Source organism: Manis pentadactyla, chromosome 16 (genome assembly GCF_030020395.1).
Source record: "Manis pentadactyla isolate mManPen7 chromosome 16, mManPen7.hap1, whole genome shotgun sequence".
Classification (NCBI taxonomy): Eukaryota; Metazoa; Chordata; class Mammalia; order Pholidota; family Manidae; genus Manis; species Manis pentadactyla.
In genome coordinates this window covers 32,549,758-32,572,140 of record NC_080034.1, presented here as the reverse complement: position 1 = coordinate 32,572,140, position 22,383 = coordinate 32,549,758, and the positions used below count along the sequence as shown (strand labels likewise).

General features: G+C 50.9%; 1 protein-coding gene and 1 non-coding gene across 3 annotated transcripts in view; one reads left to right on the top strand and one right to left on the bottom strand.

Annotated features, from left to right (window-relative positions):
* Positions 1-22,383, bottom strand: part of LRFN2 (leucine rich repeat and fibronectin type III domain containing 2) — a 176,956-nt gene that overhangs the window by 4,602 nt on the left and 149,971 nt on the right. The gene's annotated exons all lie outside the window — the stretch shown is intronic.
* LOC118923463 (U6 spliceosomal RNA) lies at positions 12,014-12,122 on the top strand. Its single transcript, XR_005029205.2, has one exon. It is a non-coding gene; the product is annotated as a U6 spliceosomal RNA (small nuclear RNA).

The following is a 22,383-nucleotide window of genomic DNA, read 5'->3' as shown; positions in this document are numbered from 1 at the left end:
ACATGGGGCCAGTCCTCTGTAGCCTGGGTGTCTCCTGCCTGGACCTTTGGGAAGCCTGGATGCGAATCTGAGTTCTAGGGCTCTTATCCAGACATTATGCCTTCTAGAGAGTCAACAGCTCTGTCCCCTCATAAGCACCCCTGCAGAACTATTCACCTCAGCCTGAAGGTGCCCTGTCCCTCTCGGCAGCCTTTTCCCCTACTCCCCTCTCCCCAGCTCCTCCTGAAGAGCCCTCCATTCTCCTGTACCCTACTTCTCCAGGACTCCATCAGCACCAGCTGTCCCCCAAACCCAGAGCCAGGCAACTGAATTGAGATCTCAAATATTAAATACTGGAGCCTGAAAACTTCCACCTGGGAATTCCACATGCACAGAGGACTGGAGCTGACAGGCAGATACTGACACCCTGTCAGTGGTGTCTGGGAAGCTCCTGTCTCCCTCCTCACCTTCCCAGCCTGCTCTGCTGATGGGGAATCCACAGTGGAGAAAACTTCATTTCCTGCTGCACCCTACCCCATAGCAGCAGGGCCTGGGGAAGAAGAGGAGGGATGGAGGAGGTAGGGTGGGGTGGGTCTAGCAAGGCCCTGCAGGCCAGCCCCTTAGGTCTGTCTGCTCCACTGGGTGTCATGACAGTCCTGTGAGGACAGGGATTTGTGATCTCATGTCACAGAAGAGGCATGGTCATAGCTCATAGAGGCAAAGGGATTTGCCTGGGGTTGCACAGCTGAGACTGCTAGGATGGGGCAGTTGAGACTTAAACACTAGCTTCTAGGTCCAGAGTGTAGGCTGGTTCCTTATAATGTGACAAACACAGAGCCATTTTATCTCATCTCCGCGAAAAGCCCACCCTGGCCTGTGGCCTGCCAGCCACCCCCTTCCCTGGAGCAATGCTCAGTGCCTGCTTCAGCTCGCCCTCCTTGACCAGCAGGATCTCAGCTTGCAGGGCCATCTGCTGGGCAGAACCAAAGGAGTCCAGTGTGGCCAGTGCTGCAGAGTCCACTTCCTTCCCCCTCAGGGAGAACATGTAAGCTGGAGAGGTGGGAGCTCTGCACACCCAGAGCAGTGCCACAGTAAGAGCCAACACCTACTGCGTGGCAACACAGAGTGTGTGCCCAGCTGTTTTCAGGGCCCTCTATCAGCTCACTCAGTCCAGCAGCAGTTAGCTGAGGGAGCCCGATCATGATCCTCATTCTGCAGGTGGGGAAAGAGAGGGGTTAAGCAAACATAATATGGCAGAGCTGGGACTCAAACCCAGGCAGCCCAGCATCCACTCCAAACCCCTCACCCCACCACCTCATGGGGCCTGGGCCGTGTTGGAGCACATCTGTTTGTAGAGGGGAAGGGCTTGCTTGTTCATTGAACACCTGTTATGTGACAAGGGTTTCCACATTCAGTAGTGCATTTAACCTTCACAACAGTCCCAAGACATGGGAGATGGACTATAAGCTCAGAAATTAGCTCAACCTCCAGCTGTTCTTTCTCAGGAAGCAGAAACTACTTTTACTGATAATCACAAAGAACAGCTAACATTGAGGGCTTACTCTGTGCCAGGTGCTGTTTTGTGTTCTTTAAGGGGATTAATACAACAATTGTCAGGAGGTAATTAGTATTATTGTCTTCCACACTCTACAGATAAGACCCAAGGCACAGAAAGGTTAAGCTGCCTGCCCGAGAGTGCCCAGCTAGTGAGTGGCAGAGCTGGGATCTGAAGCAGGCAGTCTGGCCCCAGAACCTCCACGCCTGAGCACTGTGGCCTCTCAGACACCAGCCATCAGGGTCCCTACCCAGCATCTCTCCCTTCTTTCCCCTTGCTCAGAAAAGCTTTGCTCCTTGTCCCTTGTAGGTCACGGTCAGCCTTTGAAGAGTGTTTCAGTGGGTGAGGGGCACAGCCAGAGCTGTGGCTGTCAGAAGCACAGCCACAGACCGGCCCATCAGCAACAAGCTTCCCAAGATTGCAGCAGGAAAGCAGCTCCTGGATCTCCTGCTGTGCGTGTGTGTGTGCATGCATGCGTGTGTGTGCGTGCGTGCATGTGTGTGTCTGAAGGGACTTACAGGAGAGCTGAGCCAGCTGGCTTAAAGCAGCCTTGGCAGTCAAGCTTGTCTTTGCCGATAACAATAATATCCAGTGTGCGGGCCCTAACCTTGTGGGAAGTTTAACATGCATTATCTCATTTAATCTCCTGGCAACACTGGAAGAAGTTATCATCATCATTCGCATCTAGGGAAGGAGGAAGGGAAGCGGTTTGTACTTCCCTTGGGAGCGCGGTGCCGCTGAGACCACACCTGGACCTGCTGGGGCTCAGAGCCCACACTCTTAGACACAAGCAAGACTGCCCCCCACTCTAGGCAGCCAGAAGGGCCAACTGCATGAGAAAGTCACATGAAATGGGCACTATTCAAACTCCAGGGGCAAAACCAAGCCCATCTCCAGGTTCTGTGGCCCTGTCCACCTCCTCATACTCGCCCAACACAGCAAACCGCCCATCTTTCAGGCCAGACCCGCAGAGCCTGGCTCCCCCTTCATTCCTGGGCATACACCACTGGCAATCTGCCTGGTAGGGCCCACCTTCTGGACTTTTTCTGCTCTCCATTTCAACACACACACTCTGGCTTAGGCCTCCCCATCTCTGGTCTGGATGAATGCAGCAGCCTCCAAATGGGCCTCCTCCCCTCTGGTTGTCCTCCTTAAAGGCCACCATCTCCAGAGTGCTCCAGCTAAAGTACAACTCTGGCTGTGCCCCTCACCCACTGAGACACTCTTTGAGGGCAGACCATGACCTATAAGGGACAGTCTAAGCTCCCAAACCCAGCTTCTCAACACATAAGGGACCTTCCACCCACACACACCCTCTATCTTTGCCCACATTGTTTAGGAAAATACCTCAAATCAGTTGGGCTCTTTAAGGGCAGGAGGCACACTCACAGAGGGAGAATTGAATACTTTACTTCCAAAGGGACTCGTTGCACATGGGTGGATAGGGGCTGGGGGCCACAAGGGAACAGGCAATACCCCAGGGTTGGTAGCAGCCAAGCTGTTGCCCTCTCTAGGTCTGAGCATACCAGGGGAGGTCACCACACGCAGGAGAAAGAGAGAGTCACGCGGGTCAGTGCTACTCGGAGTGTGGCCAGCAGGTGAGTGCTGGTCCGTGAGCTGTTCCTTCCAGGTCCATGATCAGATGGTACAGAAACTGAGAGTAAGCATCGAGAAAGTTTTACAGCAATTTGGCACTGGCTGTGACATCCAGGGGCATAATCATTTTTTTCTGACTGTTTCCATTATATTCTTACAAAAGCCTGGCCCTGCACTGTGAATAGTTGGAGAAGCACTAGGTCTGGAGCAGGGGCTCTCGGCCTTGGTACTACTGATACTGTGGGCTGATAATTCTTTCTGGTGGGGTCTGGACAAATGCAGCAGCCTCCAAATGTGCTGCAGGATGTTTAGCCGCATCCCTGGCCTCTACCTACTGGATACCAGTAGCATCTCCAGACATTGCTAGACATCCTCTGGGGACAAAACGTGTCCCCTGTTGAAATATATTGGTCTAAAAAAAATTGGTTGGGGGACTGAGGGAGCCAGGGGCAACCTTATCATGTGAAAACTAGATAAATAAGTACCTTGACCTCCCTCTCTTTCCTCTTCTCAGTCTTCTGCTACTGCTCACCATGGCTGACCCCAACCAAAAGCTAGAGTTCATGGGTGCACACTGGTCAGCCTTCCAGGGCACACAGCAGAGCAGAGGAGGGGAAAGCAGTTCTGGAGAAGCAAAAGATATTATCTAGCACAACCATCGAGTCAGAGACCTCTTTGTGAAAGACACATCCTGAAATCCTGATAGATTTCTTTCCATCACATCAACTAGCGACATCTCTGTTAGCAGAAAATATGAATTGCTCTTTTAAGTTAAGTTGCTCCATTGTGTTAAATTTAATTAAGCTCACATGCTCTAAAACACAATTTAAAACTGCAACCCCAAGCACTTACCCAGGAAAAACAAACCAAGCATAAGTAGTTGCTTCTGAGTTGTTTTGCTTTCTTTTTTTTTCTATTAATATTCGTCTGGTGTTCATGCATTCAATTTAATACTAGCAAACATATCTACAGCTGATACCAGAGGTTTAAGCAACAGCCACGGGACATACAGGTTATTCTACTACTGCTCTCAGATCTCTTCTGCTTTCACCTGCTCCTCTCTGCATGACAAGGAACTATATTTCCCAGGCTCCCTTGCCTGTTCCAAGGCTCCTTTGCTCTTGAGCTTCCAGGTAGTGTTGGCCAATGGATGTGCTAGAAGAAGACTGGAGGGTGGGAGGAGGGGAGAAGCCAGGTATTTCTTCCTCATTTTCTGCTTCAAATGGTGTCACCCTGTGAGCTCTGGAGCCTCCTCTGTGATCCCAGCTCTAGGGCTCTGGCTCCTTCCAGATAGATCTGGATCGCAGGCTCTGATCACACCACCTCCTCTGTGTTGCTCCATCCTTGGATGGGGACGGAAAGTCATAGTGGCTTCCCGCTGCAGCTCATCTCCGTGCTGCCTCACTGTCCCCTGGTTGATCGTTTCCCATATAACCCAACCTGTGCTGAATTCCCTCTTAGAGTGTTTTCTTTCCACCCCCTTGGCTGAATCCTGAATAACACAAGGAGATAATCTTTACAGGCAGAGGATGTTCTACCTACTAGAACTTATCATTTCTTTTTCTTGCTCTTTGGGATAAGGCTACCCTTACTTCACACCCACAGCAGCACATCTTGGCTGAACCTAACGGAGCTTCAGTTTTAGGACGCACTTTGCCACCTTCTCTGAATCACTCGCCGCTCCCCTCTGCACGCAGCAGCCCCTCTTTCTAGAGGCCTCTCATCCCTTTAGGCCTGACTGGAAGGTCATCTCTGAGCCCGCCAGGACCTCCTGCCCTCTCCTCCCTCCTACATTCCTCTGAACCCTCCATACGCCTGTGACTCCCTTGAGGATGCAGGCTTGTCTTATTCGTCTTTGCATCTCCACTGCCAATCAGGATATCTGGCCTGGAGTCACTGCTGAGCAAATATTTACCCTATGGTTGAACAGTGTATGAAGGAGTGCTTTGTTAAATGTTAAGACCTATACAAATGTGAGGGATTCTTATTTAAATATGATTGCTGGCTAATGGGCTGGTCCTGAAGAGATCTTTCCAGAGAGTGGTTTTTCTACTTCCTTGAAGCTCACCTTTATGGATGTGCATGTAGGTATGTGTTCAAGGTGTGCATACAGGTGAATGTGTGTGCCTGTGTGAGGGGCATGTCTCTAAGTATCATGTGAGACCTGATCATGTGGGTATTTGTGAGTGTGTGTGTTTGACAGTAGAGGTGTTCACGTATATAGAAGGGTTCTGGTCCCAGGCAGTGTGAGTCGCTGTTCTGTCCGTCTTCCACTCAGTCCCCCTGACCCCTCCAGAGGCTCCCACAATTCCCCTGACACTTCTGAGATGCACCCCCTCATGTGACCTCTCCCAGAGACACTTGCACACCAAGTCTGCTCTTTCCTAATTGTTACCATTAAAGGAATTTGGGGCATCTGGGAATGGGAATGGGAGACCTTCTAAGCACCCCCACCTGGACCTCGGGGCAAAGCCTATGAGCTATCAAAGTTCACCCCACTCCTGGGCTCACTCCAGAAGGCGAGCCACAGTCTCCCATGCAGTTAGGGGTGTCCAAGCAGTAAGTTCTGGCAAATGCAGTGCTGTGGCAGGAATGTGTGCACCTCTGGACCAGGCCTTACAAGAGCAGGAGTGCCTGCCCCCCACTCTCCTTCCCTTCTGCGGCTGGACCCCAGGTGTGAAGACCTGCCTTGACTGTACAGGTGACAATGAGCCCGAGGCATGGTGGAAACCAGGTGCCTGAGTCTCCACTGAAGCAGGCACCTGACTAATCCAGTATGCCACCCACTGGGCTCTTACGAGAGCAAGAACACCATCAAATTGTATGGTGTGTGAGACTTTATGTGTTTGCAACCATTTGCAACAGTAGCTAGTTTCTCCTGACTAAGACAGCCCCCTGCAGATAAAATGAGGTGAACCCGAGTGTGTTCTGTGTAGGCGTGTGACAGAGAGGGGGCGAGTGGGAGGGTGAGTGAGGGGTGTATGTGTGTTTGTGTAAAAAGGAAGAAATCGGGCCTAGTGTCTACATACAACATGCAGTTCTCGCTTTCCTGGAGTTGTCAGCAAACACCACCTCTTTTCCCGCCAGCCCCTGCGGCCTCAGCACCCCAGCACCACCACGGTTGGTGCTCCCCACCTGCCAGCACTGCAGCATCACGGCCGCCTGCTGAGCCCCAGCAGCACTAATTTAGAGAAGCCATGTTAAGCTTCCCCCACTCCACTTCCCCAGCTCTGCACCCTCATTACTGGCTCTTCACAGAAACGCTGGCCTGCCAACCTCTCTGGCTGGCCAAGAGAGCTCAGGGCACATGAAAGGGCCTCATTAAACCAAGGCAAGGACCTGACTCCCCAGCCTCTCCCTCTCCCTGCAAGCCCAAAGGGCCCTAATGCTTCCATGCACAAACTGAAAGCGAGTAGAGGAGAGGTGGCAGCTCTGTCTCATATAGTTTATTGAGTACTTACCATGTGATGGGCACTCGATGGGGTCTTTTTGATTCTGCACACTGACTCTATGAGGTAGGAATAATCATCCCCACATTACGGATGAAGAAACTGAGGCTTGGGCAGATAAATCACCTGCTCAAGTTCACACAGCTAGAAAGCAGCTGAGTCAGTGAGTAAGGTGGGCCAGGCCACTAAGCATGATCTTTCCTATACTGTATTACCTTGAACTGAATTAAGCAGAATTAGATTTTGGCAGGAAGCAAGTTTTTGAGTCAGGCTGTTTGACAGCAGTTAAAAAAAAAACATACATTACTACAATAAGAGCTAACATTTATTGAACACTTACCATATGTCAAAACATAGCAACTCTATGAGGGAAGTACTGTTATTTTCCCCATTTTACAGATAAAATAATCAAGGCTCAGAGAAGCAACTTGCCAAAGCTCTCATAAAGAGAATATTTGTGCCTAGGCAAAATTTGAACCCTGTGCTCTCCTATTGCCTCAGTCAGTGCTCATAATGACTTTGGGGTGTACCATTCATAATTATCTTCCCCATTTTACAGACAGCGATTAACTGAATTGGCCTGAGGTCGCATAGCTAATTAGGGGTAGAGATGGGATTCCAGTGAGTGATGAGTGTTGTCTTGCTACTTCTGAATGCTCATGGGAGGTCCGAAGGAAATGAAGATGTCCATGGATATCTGAGGACAGTTTCCGCAGAGGCACCTACTGGTGCAAAGGCCCTGAGGCAGTGGCTGTGAGGAGGCTAGTATGGTTAGAGCAGAGTAATGGAAAACGAGAGTGGCAGGAAGTGAGATCAGCCAGGTAGAAGCCGGGAACAAGGTGCAGAGAGGCTTGCAAACACGTTCTGTCTTGTGTTCCAACTCTGAGCGTTTGCTGGTGCCAGCGTTGAGGATTCTGGGGCTGTGTTCAAGTTCAGTGGGAGAGAATGCTATGTGTTTGGAAGAAATTGTGTCTCATATTTATTGTTTCTGGGAGTCAGAGAGCAATCAGAATTACTGGAATCAGCAGTACATGTTGTAGATCCCCTCTTGCAGTGCCTGGCGCCAGATGCTGGCCTTCCCTAAATGCTTGGCCCTGAGTGATAATAGGGGATGGCACAGGGCTGCTTCACAACAGGATGATCATGGAGCTGGCATGATTCAGTGAGGGCTTCAAGGATCAGAAGCCTCTTAGCAACTGCTCAGGCAGGCCAGGGGCCAAGGGACAGGCTCTGTAGCTGTCCACTGCCTTTGCTCCTGGCGAGGACACGGCTCCCTGGGATGTCCTGGAACAGCCTGTCTGATTGGCGATTACTTCACCCTGTCAGCAACTAAAGGAGCCACATTCAACAGGATTGAGGTTCTGAGGCAAAGCACCCCAATATCTTTACCCACAGTCCTCAGGACAGCAGGCAGGGTTGGGACCAAAACCTCCTGTTGAACTGGCCTCTGTGTGAACTCCCTTGCTCCCTTCCCCCAGCATCTTCTTGGCAAGCAGCCAGAGGCGTCCTGCTAAAACCCAAATTAGATCAAGTCCTTCCTCTGCTCAACACCTCTGGGAGGCCCGTCTCAGTTAGTACAAGTCCTCATGTAGCCATAGGCCCCATGTGTTCTGCCTCTCACCTCTCCCATTTCCTCTCCTCCTGCTCACCCTGCTCTCTCTGCACCAGCTGTCTGGCCTCCCTGCTCTTCCTCAAACCTTCCAAGGTGCTCCTGCCTCAGGACCTTTGCACTGCGTGTGCTTCCTCCAGATATCCACACTCACGACCTCATCTCCTTCCATCTTGTTCCCATGTTACCTTCTCTGACAGCCCCATTTAACCTTGCAGTCTTCCCCCATCTCTGCCTTGGCCTCCCAAGCTCATTACTACATTTTTCCCCACTGCACTTTTCATTGCCCAACAGATGCTATCATTTGCTTATTTACTGTGCTTCTGTTAATTATCTGTCCTTCCTCTAGAATCTCAGCTTCCTTCCATCAGAGGTTTTTGTCTGTTCACTGATTTTTCTCCAGCCTTTAGAACAACACTTGGCACATAGTAGGTTCTCCCAAACATCTATTGAGCAGAATGTTCTATATTTGCACTGCCCAATATAATAGCTATGTGCACCTATTTAAAATTTACTTCAAATTAATTAAAATTAAATACAATAAAGAATTCGGGTCCTTAGGCTCCCTAGGCACACCTCCAGGGCTCGGCAGTCACGTGTGACTTGTAGCCAGTGGACCGAATTGCGCAGTACAGGGTTCTGGGCGGCTCTCTTCCGGCACGCTGAGCAGCCTTGCTATGCACTCCAGCAGGTGGCAGGCATCCCGTCATGTCCTGCGTGAGCACTGACATCCCAAACAGATGGGCCAGGCCAGGGAATGTCATCGAGCTCAGGCACAGCTCCTGCCCCGGAACAACTTCGTCTTGCAGGTCTCAATTTGGCCTCTGAGCTCTCTGCCTCCTCAGGTGTTTTGTCCGTGACGTTGGAGAGCTCCCTCCCTTCTCTTTGGTTCTTTCAGCTTCTCTCAGCTCCTAGGACCTCTGGGTTCAGTGGGGTCTCTCCTGGCTCCCCGAGACTCAAGCTCCTCGTCCCTGGGAGGGCTCTGCCTCCGCCTCACACTCCACTACGGCCCAGCCCCTTCCCGAGACTCACCCCGCTGTCAGGGCGTCCTGCCTGTTCCCATAGTCCTCGGAATGGGCCAGCTCTGGGCTCCCTCTCACCCTGTTTCTGTAGCCTAGCTCCTGCTCTCCCACGTCTCATCCATTAGTTACCCATCACACTTGAGTAAGTCTCTGTTAAGAAAAAGCCCTGATAAATCCAATCACAAGGATAAATGTCACTCTTCTCAGGAACGCCTGCGTTCAGAAGAAGCCGCAGAGGCAGCGCGTGCGCAGTGATGAGTGCAGACTCAGAGCCAGACTACTCGCGCCAAATGCTGGTTCTTACCAGCTGTAATAACGCACCACGGGCAATCGCTTAACCTATCTGTGACTTGCTTTTTCAGAAGTGTCCTATTTCTGTAAAACAGGGCATTTATAATCTATGCCTCACAGGGTTGTTGAGGTTTAAGTGAGTCATGATCCCAAAGGACCTAGATCAACGTCTGGCACATAGTAAGCTCCACTTGAGCGTTTGTAATATAAAGGAGTTGGTGATGCTGAAGCAAAAGAAACATATCTCTGATAGTGGAAACCTAGGCCTCAGGGACCGTGGCTGGCAAACCTCGTACAGGTAAGAAACCAGGGGAAGGGCAGCACCTGGATCCCAGCCAGCCTGGCAGGGAGACATCAGGCTTCAGTCCTCACAGCAGGATGGGCCGTCCCCTCCATGTGACTCCAAAAGTCTTTTTCAGAAGACACATGATGACAGTGCTAGTTAAGCCCTGGCTGAGTGATTGCAGAGATGACTGGAAATTAGGCCAAAGTGAGCCAAGCCCCAGCACACTGCCCCTGTGCTCATCTCCCCAGAGTAAGGGCTTACCTGGTGGCAGGGGAGGATCTGACCTAGGGAGGCCCTGCCTTTGCTCCCTGACCAAGGAAGCATGGCAGCAGGCACAGCTGCCTGGTGAGGGTTTGGGAAATCACCAGCCCCTGTGTTCAGCTGAGACAACAGTGTCAGGGTGGGAGTTTGGCCCTGCTCCATGGTTCTCCTTCCTGGAGAGGTTAAAGCCAGGAGGTCAGAGTGTGCGAGTCCTACTGGAATACCTCGGTTCAAAGCCCAGCACCATCACTTACCGACTGTGTGACCTTGGGCAATCCACTTAACCTCTCTGTAAAGGGGGAAAGATGATAGGGCCTTCCTCACAGGGCTACTATGAGGACTAAATGAGTCAGTGGCTGTAATTGGAACTGTGCCCTGGGCATACTGAGTGCTCAGTGTATACTGGTGATTGTGAGGGGGTCCTGGTCCTGGTGAGGACAGAGAGATGAATCCACCAGGGCTAACAAGAAGGGTGCACAGGTGCACAGCACAGCTCAGGGGCCGGCGTTTGAGATCCGGCTGTCTGTCTAGGCACCGGCTGTTGACCCTAGCCCAACCCTCCGGTCCAGGCACTTCCCTGGCTGGCTGACTCACCAAAATAAGGCTGGTTCTTTCCAGATCTCCCTCTGCCAGCTCCATTCACAGACCACAGGGCTGCTGGGGTGAAAGGGGCCCACTGGTCCCTCAGTAACCAGTTCCTCTGGCTGCCAGCACCCCACTTCCAGGGACAGGACAGGCAGCTCCTCCCAGCTTCACACAACTCCCAGTGGCTCTGGTGCCCTGCTCGCAGTGGGCTGTGGGCTGACAGGGGCTGCTTCCTCCCACTGGCCCAACTCAACCCCATGGGGGTGCCCCAGACAAAGGCCTTCTTTCTTTAACACACATTGGTGCTTCCCAAGCTGGGTGGCAGTTCTCTCATCCCACCTTGAGATTTCACTTCTTTTCTCCAGAATTAACATTTCCATCCTTTACATTTCTTGGGGACACATTCTCCAGCTTGTATCCCAGCTGCTCCCCTCTGATCACTTGCTAATTTGTCTTTGGCCCCCTCTCTGAAATGATCTGAGCACAGGGAACAGAGTTAGACCCCATATTCCCCTAATCAGACACATTTCTCTTGAGGACCCCCACCGAAGACAATGGTGGACATTCCTGTAAGCTGCATCCTCTCTGTGGCCCATAGTAAGCAGGCGGCCAATGGCAATACCCCATGATTTCTCCAGGGTTGCTAGTAAGTCATACTGTTCCCATTCCTTTCTCCTAAAGCACCATTTCTACCATGGCCCGGTGAGCTGACCCAGGCCTCTTGCTGTCTGTCTGTCTGTAGGGCTTTATCCTTTCTCACCCAAGTCTCTCTCGATGTGGAACTTTTTGATGTATTTAATTGTCGTTAGGTCCCAGCCCCCAAGGACTAGGTTGGCATGTCTCAGAGGGAAAAGTGTGGGCTTTGGAATCACACAGAAACCTCTCATTGAAGGCTGGTTCCCCGAGCAGTGTGAATCCAGATCATTTCTCCACTCTTTGAGCCTCATTTTGCTCACATGTGAAACGGGGTCAGTGAGACCAACCTCCTGCAGTGAGAAAGTAAGTGTCCTGGAGGTAACCCTGGCTGCCCTTTCTGCATTCTTCCCAGGGCCATTTGCTACCCCAGCCACAATGATGACGATGATGGTAATTGCCATTTATCTCCCTGAGAAGCTGAGAAAAGCTTGCTCAGTGACAATTCATCACTTAGAGAAAAAAAATGCAGAAGGTGTCAGGCCAATTACATCTCATAAACAGAGGAGTTTGCAAAATGAAGATTCCCCACCAGCTGCATCCAAAATACACTAGGATAAATGGTGGACCCTAAGTCAGTGCCACCCAATGATGTACCCGATCAGACAACTCTCCCAGCTGGCAGCTCCATAATTTCATGGGGTACACCCAGAGACAGTCGCCAGCTTCCTTCAAAATGCTCTCACCGTGCTCGCTTTGGCTGCACATGTAGTACTAAAACTGGAATGCTAGCAAGAAGATTAGTACGGCCTTGCACAAGGATGACATGAAAATTCATGAAGCGTTCCACGTTTTTGTGAAGTTCCGACACATGCTACAACACAGACGAAACTTGAGGATGTACTGCTAAGTGAAATAAGCCTGTCACAAAAGGAGAAACACTGCATGATTCCACTTACAGGAGGGACCTAGAGTGGTCAGATTCACAGAGACAGAGATTCCAAGGGTGGTTGCCAGGGGCTCCGGGGAGGAAGAAAGGTGGAGTTAATGTTTGATATGTACAGAGTTTGGGATGACGAAAACGTAGTGAAGATGGAGGGTGAGCAGCTGCACAGCAATGTGAGTGTACTTAATGTCTCTCTCTGAACCGGTCACTTAAAAGTAGCTAAAATAGTAAATTTTATGTTATCTGTGTTTTAACACAATAAAAAAACTGACAAAAGAAAATGCTCTCACAAAGTAAATTCTGCCAGGTGGGTAGGAAGAAGAGAGGTTGTTCAAAACATCTGTCCCTTGAGCATGACTGGTGCACACTCAGGTGGCAGTCACCATCGGGAGGGGATTCTTGGTTCTATTGTCCACAGGCTTGGGTGGTCCTGTCCGACCTGGGGTGGTAGGCGGCCTTTGGGGAGCAACCTGGGTGGAAGGGAGTGGCTCCCTGGCCATCTACTTGCTCTTTTACATCTGTCTTTATGGCTGATGGACAGGGCAGTTCCAGAGCAGAACGTGGCATGAATCAAGGGCATGCAGAGGTTGTAGAAGAGAAAGCATGGTGCTTCACAGCGTCCACTGTAGCGTCAGCTGGGCCTGGGTTCCATTCCCACGCTGCCGCTGACTAGCTGGGTGACCCCAGGCAGATTATCTAACCTGGACTGCCTTAGCTAAGTAGAAATGCTAGTGCCTACTTTGTAGGAATACTGTCAGGATTAAATGAGGTAAGGCATGTTAAATGCTTGGCATGATGCCTGGCAACAGATGAGTGAATGATAAACTAAGTTTTATTTCAGTGAGAATGGGAAGTCAGTGACGATGACCTTTGATGGAAGAAATGAAGAAGGAATGAAGTCCTTAGTCTTTTCATGCATGAGTTTTGGGGCAGCACCTTTTCTCCAGTTACAACCCCCTGCCTCTGTCAGATCAGCAGCTCTTTGACTAAGGGATCTATATCAACCTGCGGGCTGAATTTGTGCTGTGGTGAGAAAAGCATATTGAGTGTGTAATGTAGGTAAGTCATTTCACATCTCTGAGCCTCAGTTTTCTTGCCTGAAAAATTGGTTAATAATATTGATCATATGGTATCTTTGTGAAAATTAAATATGCTATTAGTTCAGTACTGAGCACAGTACTTAGAACATGTTTGTGCAGTAAAAAGCAGCCATGATGATGCTTAGATTTGGTGTCTGAAGGTCAGATTCAAATCCTGGCCCCATCATCTTCCAGCTGAGCCATTTTGAATAAGGGAGATATCACTCCTCTGAGCCTCAGCTTCCTCATCTGTCAAATGCCACGATAATCCTGCTACCCCCCAATCCAGAGAATTGTGGGGAAAACCTGCAGAGATGCGAGTCTCCTGGACACAGCACACACGTAAGTGGTCAAGTGGTCACAAATGTGAGGTGTTGTTTTTTTATAATGGGGAACCTCAGCAAGTTGCATGGATAAGTGATTGTAAAACTGGCACTTCCTTGGGGCTGCACCCATGACCCGGTGGCCTGTGGAACTGTGGTGTCATTCTGCACAGGTGCTTCACTCTGTGGAGAGATGCCCTTTCCAGCCGGTGGTCAGAAGGCACCCACCCAGCACCTCTCTGGGCTGTATTTCTGCTGATTGTCCCCAAGAAACCTCTGCCTCTCACAGGCAGCCTGGCCTGGAAGGAATGACCTCCCAAGTGAGGCCTCAGGTGGGCAGTGGGGAGGCCACCCTGCCCAGCCAAGTGGGAGGAAGGATGGGGAGTAGAGCTGTGCCCACCCACCGAGAGCCTCAGGTCCAGGCTAGATGGGCAAGGCTCTGACCCTGGCTCTGTCATGGACTTGCTGTGTGGCCTTGGGAAGGTCACGTTCTTGCTTTTGTGCTTCAGTGTCCAATGCTGACATTCTAGAATTCCACAAGACTTTCACTGGAAGAGGGGTGACAGGAGCAAGGGGGAGGCAGGAGAAGGGCAGGTGGAGTACAACCATTAAAGGGCTGCGGGAGCTCAGGGGCCAGGTTCTCAACTCTTGAGAGCACACAGGGTTTGGCACCAGCATGACCTGGGCTCTGGGCTCAAACCCCGACTCCTAACGTCGTGGCTGCATAATCTTTACCCCATTACTTAAGGTCCCAAAACGTCAGTCTTCTTGTGGTAAAGGCAGTTTGCAAACCTAATTTGCAGAATCATGCGAGGATTAGAAATCATACACGCAAAGCACTGGCATTACGCTACATACTCAGTAAATCATGTGTGATTACAGGAAATGCTTACCTACTTTCTCATCAGCCTGTCATCTACTATCCATTTGTCTACCTACCATCATCGTTATCTTTTCCTTAGAGAATGCTAACACCATCCAACCCACCCACCTCCCAGCAGACCTCTTGCAGTGGCAGGTGGCAAGTCATCTTGAGGGAAAGGGTCTCTGTACTGAGTGGGACGATGAACCTCATTATGGGATTTATTCGTTAGCCAGGAGCCTTCAGGTGAGGCTGGCCAGACCTAGAGGTGCACCATCCTGGCTTTAACTGGAAGAAACTAAAAGCAGCGGCATTATTACCCTGTCTTCTTCCCAGCCCCTCCCCGGGCCAGGGGCAGCAGTTCTCGTAGAGACAAGTAGCACAGAATAGGGCCACTGTATGCACTTTAGTGTCCCTGGAGGATGACCACATGGGTCTGTGGTCCTCTTAGTATGAACGCAATCATGTGAGCAAATCCTGTGTAAGTCACAGGCTTGTGTCTCTCATTTTCTGGGAGTCTCTCCAGCATTGTTTATTGGGGTGCATGGGTTTGCAGCTCCAGGAACTGGCCTGCTCGCCTTCCTCTTCTGGTCTGGTGGGGGAGAGGCCATACACGGCTACAGCTGGAGCGAGGCTGATGAGGACCCCTCCTGTCCCTCTCCCATAATCCTGTGTGTGTGTGTGTGTCCCCGCTGGCCAGTGTAGAAGCATCCTTGGTGTGTGAGCAGGGAGGAGAGGAAGGTGTTGTCTTGAGCTGTGAGCATATGTGAGTTGTTTAAGTGAGGGGAGCATGTGAATGAGTGAGCGCATTTCAGAAAACATCCCCACAGGGGCCTGTCAGACCAGCGTGACCTGGCCCCACTTCCCCACTGCCCCATCTCCCAGGCTCTGCCCTTCTCTTCTTCTCAGGTAGCCTCCCTGGCCTGTCTGTGCTCCTCAGATGCACTCCAGCCTTGGGACCTCACCCTGGCTATTCCCCCTGCCTGGAATGCCCTTCCCACAGACCTCTGCTCGGCTCACCTCCTTCAGGTCCTGGCCAAGTCTCACCTTCTCAGTGAGGCCTGCCCTGGCCACACCATTTAATATCACAGCTTGCCCGCCAAGCCCCTCACCCAGCTGTACTGTTCCTTTTGTGCAGAGCACGTCTTGCCTCCCACACTTACATAATTTACTCATTTATTGTGCTTGTGGTCCATTTCTCCCATAAGGAAAAGGATCTCCAGTCGTTTGGTTCATGGATGAATCCCAAGCACCCAGAATGGTAGCATTTATATTACTATTTTTAGGATATTTGCCCGAGGTTTCCCATTTGTCACATGGGGGATGATAATAGAAGCCACCCACTTCACTGAGTTTTGGGGCAGATTCAATGAATGAATACCTCAAAGTAAAGGGAACAGTGCTTGGCACATAGTTCAAGACATGTCAGCTATTATTATTACACTTCATCACGGCTTGGGAGGGGGAAGTAAATGAGTGACCCATGTGGAGCATCTAGCAGGAGGGCACATAACACTCTTCACCATATGCCCACCAACCCTAAAACTTCCTAGGAAGGAAAATACCCTGACCTCCCCCAATCAAGGAACCCATTTTTGGATCTTCTTTGAGTTAGGAAGCTAGTTATGGGTATAGTTTTACCTTTTTTTTTTTAATCAAGGGAGGAAGCTAGCAAGCCCTCAGCCTCCTGGCACTGGGCTGCGTAGCTCCTGGGTCCCTTAGGAGCTAACAGAGTGTGGCTGGCAAGCACATCCTCCGATGGGTGCAGCTGTAGCCTGGACTATACAGGACCCCAGCCCTGGCCCAGGACACAGGCACCTGGATTCTTCTCCCAGCTCCACAACCCTGAACAGGCTCCACGCCTTGGAGCATGGCCTCTCTCCTGTGTGGGTCTCTGCTCCTCCTTGGCATGGGGAAGGGTTGGGATCACACCATTCCTAAGGTCTTCCTGGGCTTTTCCGTTCATCCAGGAAATTTCCATGGAGCACCTGTTATGTGCCAGCACCGCTCTAGGCACTGGGGATGCAGCACTGCAGTGACCACTAGACACAAGTCCTTGCCTTGTGGGAACATTCTGGGCAGGGAGGGGCCAATAGTAAATGATAAACATAATCGGTAAGTTATTTAATAGGTTATAAGGTAGAGCATGTTGGCAAAAAGGAAAAGCACAGGGGCTTCCAAGGTGGAAGTGCTGGGCAGGGGGCAGGCTCAGCTCTAGGTGGGGTGGTCAGGGACAACCTCCTCAGCAGGGGCACGTTTGAGTGAGGGACATCTTACACTCCAGGAACCTATGAATCTCAGTGACTCTTGGCACTGCTATACTCCAGAGAGGGCACTGTTTGTGGTCCCCTGGAGTTCCCCAGCTCTTCTTTTTCTCCATCTCTGAGCACACTGATCCCCAGCTTGCCCAGTGGGTGACGGGGCAGGAAGACAGATCGGCCAAGTTTCTAAGAGTGGTAAGTGATTTACCACTGTCTTTATTCACACTCTGATATTTCACAGCTCCCATGGCTCTGATGGAATAAATATGACCTTTTATTCTTCACTTTGCTTAAGACTCAAGGTCAACAGCCCAGCTGTGATCTATCAGCTGCTCCCTCCACTGGACATCCATGAGCCAGGGAGCCCCACGGGCTGTCAGAGATTCATGGCGCCCTCCTCCAGCCCTGCATGCCCGCCTGCCCCTCAGCACTGGTCCTGGCTTTGCCCAGCCTGGAAGGCAGCAGCTACAGTGGCTCTGGAGGATGATGGCTCATTGAGGGCAGAGACCAAGCCATAAATCTCCTTTTCCCCTGAAGACACCCCATCACTGGGGTTAAACCCATGACCTGGGTTTCATTTCAGTCCTGGGAGGAGGCAGCAATGGGGAGGCTGAGCAGCCATGGTTCAAATGGCAAGTCATAAATTAGAATGCCCCAGGGTGTAGCCGTCAGTTTTCTCGGCACAGAGAAGGGACAGAAGGCATGCATCGGTCCGCCTGCCTCAGATGGGCGCCTCCAGGTCCTTTACAGGCCAAGGCCACCTTCCGCTTTCAGAGAAGCTGTGGCTTTGTCAGTCATCACAAGCATTGCCTGGAAATTCTTCCACTCACCTAAATAAATACATCACCCCGTAGCACCCACCTGAAGTGCTGGGGGATGTATTGGTCTTGTCCACACTTCTTGTGTCCTTGTGATGGTTCCGAGTGATGAGGGCTGATGGGTCTGGATTTGTTAGTAGGCTAGAAGGCAGGAAATGGGATGATCTAAGGGAAATGGGGTCATTGGCCTCTATTAAAACATGCTAACTGTGACCCCCAAGACACCCACATCTCTTCTCTCCATCTTAACTCATGTCCTAGGAGGAAAAGGAGCGGTCAGGAGCTCTCTGGAGCACGGCAAGTCTGGGGTTGAATTCTGGCTCTGCACTACCCAGCTGGGAAACCTTGGGCAGCTTAGCTACCTTCTGTGATGCAGAAAGTCCTGCCCTGTAAAGCAGGCATAAAGGTAACAGCTGTCTTCCAGGGTGTTTGGGCGTGTGCTCAGCCCAGTGGGGCCGCACAGCAAGCGCTCAAATGCTAGCTGCAAAATGTCAAAGCATCAAGATGCAGACCCTAAAGCCAATCCACCTGGGTTCACATCAAGTTTCTTAATGTCTATAGGCCTCAGTTTTCTCATGCGTAAAGTCAAGATAATAACAGTACCTCTTTGGTGGGATATTGAAAGAATTAAGTGAGCTAATAAATGGAAACCACTTAGAATAATACCTGGCACATAATAATTTCTCAGAACAGTTGGCTCTTATTATCCCCATCATTGCTGGAGAAGAAGCCACCTGCATTTACTTGGCACTTTTGACCTAATTTCCACCCACTGGCTTTGTGATTTATAATCCACTTCTAACCAAAGATATGAAATGGCTTGCAACATAAAAACATATAAAACGAGGCAAGTAAATTATTTTTAAAATGTTTTATGGCAGATCAAACATCAGTCAGAAGGTTTGAGCTAAAGGCCTTGGACACCAGGATGGTTCCTTGTGACAATCAAACACTAACTTCAGTTATAAGCCACACATGTCCACAAAGCTGTCACATGGCCCTGGGCCACTTTATCTTGGGAAGAGTCTAGGGAGGAGGGGGCTCAGAATGATGGCCTCAGAATGACGGGAGGGGAACAGTTTTATTAGGGGCATCTCATGGGAGATGGACCAGAGGAGGCCAGAGCCGGCTGAGGCTGCCTTTAGAGGGGGGGTGCCCCCAGCCCAGTAAGTGGGAAGGGGTCTGGAGGGGGTCATAAGGCAACCTCAAAGCCCAGTTCCCTTGTGTCAACATATTGCCAAGAGCTTGAGAGAACTCAGGGAGAGAGAAGGAAAGCCAGTCTTGGGACCCTCGTCCACTGTGCTCTGGCTGGGCCATAGCCAGCAGACTGCCCACTGGACTCCACACAGGCAGAGGGACAGCTTGATTTGGCACACATCTGAGGCAAGGGACCAGGAGACGCACCACAGAATTCACCCTAGGTCTGTTCCTGCTAGAGACAAACACGGCAGCCTTTTTTACCTGCAATGCCTCCTGTGTCTCCGCTGGTTGAGCTCCTACTTGACCTTCTGGGTCACCTCCTCCAGGAGGCCTTCCATGACCTCCCCAGGACCTACTCTCACATATGCTCACACAGCACTTATCACAGCTGTAGGGACTGAATCAGTTACTACTCAGTCCTATAATGTCTGACTCCCAGAGAAATGCCAGTGGCAAGGGGCCAGGAGTGTCTGTTCATGGCTGCTTTCCCTGTGACTGGCCTAGCATAAAATAAATACCTTCTGAATGACTCAAGGGAACAGCAAGAATGGAGGAAGGCAGGGAGGGAAGATGTTGAATCTGAAAAAAGTAGCATTAGGTGAGCCATGAGAATTATCTGTAAAAATTAAATGGATATATTATGGAAGAAGAATTTGTTTTATTCCTGATGAGGATGAAGGCTGACCCTAAGGGCAGGAGGTGGAGGGAGATGGATTTAGGGCCTGTAACAAGGAAAACCTTTTAAGCTACAGCACCCAGTGATGGAAGGTGGGGAGGGGGTCCTGAAAAAAGGAGTGGGCAGTTTCTTGTGTCTGGGTTATTCCATTTTAAAGATAGAAGAACAGAGCCCAGGAGAGTTGGGATGAATAAAAAGCTGGACTGGTCCCAAGACTGGCTTTCCCTCTCTCTCCCTGAGTTCTCTCAAGCTCTTGGCAATATGTTGACACAAGGGAACTGGGCTTTGAGGTTGCCTTACGACCCTTTCCAGACCCATTCCCACTTCCTGCTGCTGGGACCTCCACTGTGCCCTCCATCATGTCCACATCCTCTGTTGGCCAGTCCCAGAGGAAACCACATCAGCATCTCTCAGTTTTCTGCCCATAATAGTTGCAAAGAAATGCATCACTAATGGTGGAATCCCAGGCTTTCTGATCTTCTGTGAAGGAAATATTTTTGGTTGGGGTCCTGTTCCTGGACCCACTCCAGGCAGGACGGGGGAGGGTGGAGGAAGGGTCTGCACCCAGGTATTCATGCTTTCCCAGCCTCAGGGAGGCGACCTCTACCCACCCCCTTTTGCTTCCTCCCAGCCCCCTGTCCAAGGGAAAGGACTGTGAGCACCAGCCTAGCTGACCCAGGAATTCTCAAAGCTTCCCTGTTGCACTCAGACCTTCTTTTGAGCGACAATCAAAGCCTGGGGGAGGCGAGCAGAGCAGCCTTGGGAAGCAGCCCTTGGCGCTGGCTCACACACAGTGGCATTTTGACGGGTGGTAAAAATATCTCTCTGGTGTTCAGTGCCGGCTGCTGCCACCATCTCAGCTTCCAAGATCCTGTCTTCATGCCCAGGGCCTCAGCAGCCTCCCCACCAATCCCCACACCCCAGGAGACAGAACACAGGCCCCCAATCCCGTGACCACCAGCCACACTCACATGTCCACCTGCCGCCTCCAGTGCCGTGGCCAGGCACCAGCAAAGGTGCACTTAACAGCCACTAGAGGAGGAGATTTATTATCAGAAATACTGCAGCACATGCCTAATGAGCTAATTAAACAAGAACATAAATAATTGCTCCCTATCGGAGTAAGAGGACTGGGGGCGGAGAGAGTGGGGGACACTGAGGAGGAGCCGGGACAGTGGTGGGGGAGCTGTTCTGCCCCAGAGAGGGAGCTCAGAAGCTCCTCTCCACTCTAGGCTGTGGGCCGGGCCTCAGCGAGTTCCGCAGGCCCAGCAGATGCAGGCCCCAGCACTCTGCCAGAAAAATTACAGAACGCTGCTTTGTTCCCAGCCTGCGTATTTCCTGCTACTCGCATGCCCACACGCTGACATCCTTCCGCCCCTGGAGTGAGCCTGAAGGGGAAAGATGGCAGAGGTCCGTGTCCCATTTATGGACATGGACATAAGAGGGTCTTAAGACATAGTGAAGACCCCTGCAACAATCGTGTGAGTGGTCTTCCTGCTTCCACCCTATCTTCTGCAGTCTGCTCTTCACCCAGTAGCTAGAATCTCCTTCTTAATCACATCATTCCACTTTCCAGTGTTCAGCCCCCCATGGCTCTCATCTCATTCAAGATAAAATTCAAGGCCTTGACCTGCCTGGGGGCCCTATATAATCCAGACCTGTCCTGTCCTCTAATGTTATTTACTATCACTCTTCCTGCAGATGCACTGGAGTCCTAGCTGCTTCTCCAACAAGAGAACTTGCTCCTACTCCAGGGCCTTTGTACATGCTGTTTCTCTTGCCTGGCTCTTTCACACTCCACTCAGGCCTCTGTTCCAATGCCACTCAGGGGAACCATCCCTCACCACCCATAGAAAACACTAGTCCCCCAGCCTCTGTCTCTGTACACTAATTATTTTGTTTCTAGTGTACATTTAACATTTTAGGTTGGTCTCCTCATAAGAATGTGAAGCAAGGACTTTGCCTATCTTGTTCTAACTCCAGGGTCTGGACCAGCAGCTACCCCAGAGCCAACACTCAATAAATATTTATTGATTGAATAAATGAAAATCTGAGCATCAAAAGTCTAAGTGTGATTTGTGCCAAGACCATCCAGTTCCAGTTCTAGAGTTTCCTCCCACCACAGATCATTCCTCCCCTTAGAACTTGACCCTGGCTTCCCACTGCCGGTAGCAGAATGCCCAAAGGACATGGCTATGTGCTGCAGCTCCACCACCTCCAAGCTGAGAGACCATGAAACCACATCACCTTCCCCATGGCTCGGGGTCCTCACTTGTCGAATGGTAATACCATACCCCACAGGGTATGGTGAGTGGACAACTCAGAGGACACAGAGAACATTCTTAGAACGACAGCTGGAATACAATAGGGGCTCAGTAAATACAGCAGGTTTGTGTGCCATTCAAGGCATCCACAGGCTGCCCTCGTATGTCCTCTCTGAATAACTCTCTTATTTCCCTAGCCCAGAGGTTCTTGTGGCCCCAGACCAACAGTGTGAGCATCGCTGAGACGATGCATTACAACAGCAGATTCTCAGGCCCCACTCCAGACCGAGTCAGAAACTCAGGGGGCTAGGGACCTGCCTCTGTGCGCTAGCAGGTCTGCTAGGTGATTCTGAAATGTGCTCAAGTTTGAGAACCACTGCCCTAGAGCCTTTCTACCAGGTGAGCCAGGTGGTAGATTGAGTTGTTGATCCTGCTTCTTCACAGCCCTATAATAGAGTGATATCACTACAGCCTTGCCATGGACCAAGGGTGGGTGACGTGCCTACCTTGCCCCCTTGACTTTGGGAGTGGCCATGTGACTGGCTGTGGCCAATGGGATTTAGTAAATATGATGCTAGCAAAGGCTTGGATTTGTTTTTTCAGTTGGGTTGACCTTCCTGTATTTGCTGTCACCGGGAGAAGCACGTGGCTCTGGATAATGACTGTCCCACCTGGGTTCCAGAGTGAC